Genomic DNA, 4,887 nt, shown 5'->3' with positions numbered 1-4,887 from the left:
AGCGTTTATTTTATGTTGTATAATTTAATTTTAAATGTTGCCCTTCCAGAGGTTTAAAACTTTATTTTGCTAACGTCGCTTTAAGGCCCGTATTCATAGTCGGATCTTATTTCAAGACTGTCTTAACTAATGTCTTAAGATGCTAATACGGTTCTGTGATTGGTTCATAACACTTTAAGATCGTACTTAAGACGGCCTTAAATATAAGATCCGACTATGAATACCGGCCTAAGAAAGAATAAGAATGTAAACACAATATAATATCGGTACCTAAAGCAATACCGCAGTAACCTCGAGGCTCGTCACAACACATCACCTGTATCAATTTCCGTTGAGAAGAGCACAACGTCGCAAGTGGAAAATCTGTTAATTACGACATATATTATTTGACAAAAAACTTTCGGAAAACGAAAGGTAATAAGTGAAAGATAATTTGTAGAAAGTTGTTCCTTATCAAAAGATAATAAACTCAGATTTCTCAAAATTAACCTGATACGATTGTAAGAATTTGTAATTTTTTTTTACAGTCATTCGAAATCTTTTGTGCAACTTATATGTTTCCAACACCATACCATACATCAAATAACTTTTACAGTTTTCTTAGATTACACAGAACAGAAACATAGAACAAAGTTATCTAATAAAAAACAAGAAATTTTGCACAACATTTAAGATTATCATTATCAACGTAAAACGTCCATGAAATATCAATTTGCCATTAACAGTGTCATTGCAAGAAGATTGATATAATCTTAACATTCTGGTGAGAATAAAATATATGTATAATAATATATATATATATAATAATTATATTAATCTTTGTTATTAACTTATTTATTTTAAAAGCTATGTTTGTACTGTATGTATATATGTATATTAAATATTGCAGGTTCAAAGCTGTTTTACCAAATTTAAATCTGCATAGTTTTTCTCAATACAGATCGCAGATATGTCTAAAAGAAAGAGTTCGTTTGCAGAACCTGCGTCTAAGAAAATATGTAGAATTTTAAAAACAACTTACTCTTCAACAACTTACAACCCACTCTTCAGGAACTTCAATAACATTACAAGTTGGTTGAATCTAATATATGTGAACATATCAAACAATAGAGTTGTTGACTTGCCGATGCATTTGGGAACCTTACCTTTTCTTCGATGTCTTGATCTGTCAAAAAATCACATTGGATTTTGCCATGGATTGGGGTGGCTATGGATAAAGCAAACTGAAATTACTAATTCATTACGTGACCTTGATATGAGCAATAATTCAGTAAGTCATGTCATTTGATATCTAATAAGATATCACAAATAAAACAGCTAATTAATTAATTCGTTATTAGTAATAATGATTAATAATTCATTCCGACGTTATTAATAATATATCATTATTTACAGATAACCTATTTACCATATTATATCGGGCAGTTAAATGCTTTGGAGGAACTAAATATTTCCTGTAACAGGTTGAGAAACTTGCCACAAAGCATTGGAAATATGAAAAATCTTAATTTTTTGAACGTATCACATAATTTGTTATTATATTTGCCAATAGAAATTTTTCAAGGACTTTCAATTATAGACATTTCGATGAATCCATGTATAACCGAAAGATATTGTAAGTCAGAAGCCGTTGTAAATATAAGCCTTGAAGAAATATCAGTTGCAGTAGCACAACGACATGGGTTTGTTTCTTCTATTAAAATATTTCATACGTTCATACATACATGCGTATACAGGATGTCCTAATAAAAAGTATCTACTGGCATTATTTTCGAATCTAGTAATCTTTTTTAAAAACGCTGAGACTGGTCAATTTTGTTTGTGAGGAGAACAGGGGGCCTATTACGTATCTTTTCACGAAGTGAAAATACGAAAAGTGAGAGATTCACTAGAGTATCTACGATTTCATTGATCGAAATCTAGTAAATCTGTTCACTTTTCGCATTTCCACCTCATGAAAAGATACGTAATAGACCCCCAGATCCTTACATACACTGTTAAAAAAGATATGAAATTTACAACACATTTACGATACCACGGTAAATGAAATTTACAAATTGGGTATCTAAAATAAAAATGCTTGCATTTGTATAGCTAAATTCATACACGAACATGAATTTTAATCACTGATATGAAATTTAATACACACAACATTAAATATTAAAAACCCGTTTAAGATTTTTTGGAATACGGAAGGTAATAATACATATTTTCGATTGCAAATGAGAACATTTGTACATGAATTTATTTGTAGCAAACAAAGCATTGAAAATACAATATGACTTTGGATTTTAATTGCGGCGAACTGATAAATACGATGCACTTGAAATTGAATATTACGATATGCGTAATCTTTCTTTACAACAATTGTCTTTTGAAATTGCAAAGCGCGAATGAAAACAAGAATTCATATATAAATTCAATTTCAAAAGACAATTGTTGTAAAGAAAGATTACGCATATCGTAATATTCAATTTCGAGTGCATCGTATTTATCAGTTCGCCGCAATTAAAATCGAAAGTCGTATTGTGTTTTCAATGCTTTGTTTGCAACAAATAAATTCATATACAAATGTTCTCATTTGCAATCGAAAATATGTATTATTCTAAAAAATCTTAAACGGGTTTTTAATGTTCAATGTTGTGTGTATTAAATTTCATATCAGTGATTAAAATTCATGTTCGTGTATGAATTTAGCTATACAAATGCAAGCATTTTTATTTTAGATACCCAGTTTGTAAATTTCATTTACCGTGGTATCGTAAATGTGTTGTAAATTTTATATCTTTTTTAACAATGTATATATATTATATATATATATATATATATATATATATATATATATATTACACGTATTTATAAATACATTTTAAATAGCTAATAATTTTCTTCGATCGCGCTAGAAAAACTAGGACTCGAAATTGATTATAAAGAACTGTAGGAAAAAATTAGTTGAAAATATGGGACCTACTTTACTAATTGTTATCTAATAATAGGCAATAAACAAAGTTATTATTTTTGTAGGATACAATATAGAAGATCCCTGCCAATTTTACAGACTGAATACATAGATAGTAACATAAGGAGATGTTTCCTATGCAAACAGTATTGCAGAGTTTGCTACGTACGTACAGTGGTGTCTCGTAACCGACGGTATCTATATGAAGCATACGCAATAGCAGACACATCAACATATATGGATCCGAAGCTGATATCTGTGGAATATATTAAATGTTTTCCGGATTGTATATAAACGATATGGCAATATCTGGACATTAGTAAGATTTCGAATATCTCATTTATACTATATGCTATGTAATTATATGTCTATAAATATTTACTTTTTATTTAAAAAAGGCACAAAAAGACGCCAAGTATACGCGTCTGTCTACCTACAAAACCTACAAAAAGTATCATATCAGGAAATTGTACCAAGTAGGAACAAATCTTTGGAAAAAAGCTATTGTATTTTTAAAAATGTTAATCAAAATTTTAAAAATATATATTTAATGCAAACAAACTTGGCACTGCTACATCTAAAAATATTCAAGAGCAATTAAAATGTGTGTATATGTATGGGGTGAACATAATAGTATGATTTAATTGAATATTATATATTAATATTAAATATATTATAAATAATATTAATATATTATAAATTTAAGTTATTTGATATAGCATCCAAGTTTTTTTTACATTAAAGTTTTTTTTAATATTAATTAAATTTTTTAATAATATACACAACGGCTTCTTTTCAAAAATTAAAATATACAACAGCTTCTTTCCAAAGATTTATTCCTACTTGGTGCCATTTTCTGGTATCATATTTTTTATAGGTCAGGCGCATATTCTTAACACTTTTTAGTACCTTTTTTTTAAATGGTAAGTTTTTATAGATATCATGCCTTCTTTTATGTATATTAGATACGATTGATGTATGTACACAGTAAAAAATTTTGTGTATTTTTGTTAAAAAGGTCCTTGTTAAAATTTTTGTGTTAAAAATGTAACATACTTATGTGTTAATTTAACTAATTTTATGTTATCTGATTTATTTGTGTTAAATTCATATTTAAGTAAATTAAATGTTAAAATAACACATTTTATGTTTAATCGTAAGATTAACATAAAAATAATGTAGTTTTGTTAAAAAAAATATCCTTTTCATTTATATTTAACATTATACAGATATGTCTATTGTACATACAAAAATGTTAAAAATTAACATGTTTTTTATTTATATTTAACATTATACAGATGTTTGTTGTACATAAAATTTTCGTTCACATATCATCAAACTTTTCATTATGTTGTGTTAAATTATGGACATAATATTTGTGTCATAATTTGACATATTCACATTATGTTAAATTAACACGAAAATTTGAGTTGTCCGTTTAAAAAATGTGATTTATGTTATATTTAACACAAATTTTCCAACTGTGTATGAGCATTAACTCGTAAAGTTATCGTAAATTGAGTTTAACTTTAGGCACACCTTCTTTTATAATTACATAAAAGTTGTAAAGTATAAATATATTTTAGAACTGATAAAACTATGCTTATCATTAACACTGTTATTAAATATAACGACGACAATGGCGTTTCTTAAATGTAAATTCGCTGATTTGGACTTTGCATTGTAATATCTCCACTCATAGGACACGCAGTAAAAAAATAAAAATATTTTATTATACAATTGGAACATAACCAAGTGTCTCTTAATTATAGATTATATGTATATATATGTAATTTTACCATATCTGTAATTAATTTGTAATAAAATTGATTCTTAATTTTGCACTTAAAAGAACTTGTTATTTATATTATTTATAAAATAATAATTAAATAATATAACCATTTAAATATCTAAAATATTCTTCTCGG

At 26.9% G+C, this 4,887-nt stretch overlaps 1 long non-coding RNA gene across 1 annotated transcript; it reads left to right on the top strand.

The window, feature by feature from the left end:
* The first annotated feature begins 283 nt into the window (after window positions 1–283).
* On the top strand, window positions 284–3,837 carry LOC139785348 (uncharacterized). The gene is made up of 5 exons (XR_011721910.1): window positions 284–414; window positions 528–763; window positions 890–1,270; window positions 1,396–1,682; window positions 3,025–3,837. It is a non-coding gene; the product is annotated as an uncharacterized lncRNA (long non-coding RNA).
* The last annotated feature ends 1,050 nt before the right edge of the window (window positions 3,838–4,887 follow it).

This window comes from Temnothorax nylanderi, unplaced genomic scaffold, assembly GCF_030848795.1.
Source record: "Temnothorax nylanderi isolate EJ_2023f unplaced genomic scaffold, tnyl_v1.0 TNYL_tig0784_pilon, whole genome shotgun sequence".
Taxonomy (NCBI): domain Eukaryota; kingdom Metazoa; phylum Arthropoda; class Insecta; order Hymenoptera; family Formicidae; genus Temnothorax; species Temnothorax nylanderi.
The sequence above is the reverse complement of the archived record's forward strand: the minus strand, read 5'-3'. Positions and strand labels throughout refer to the sequence as shown.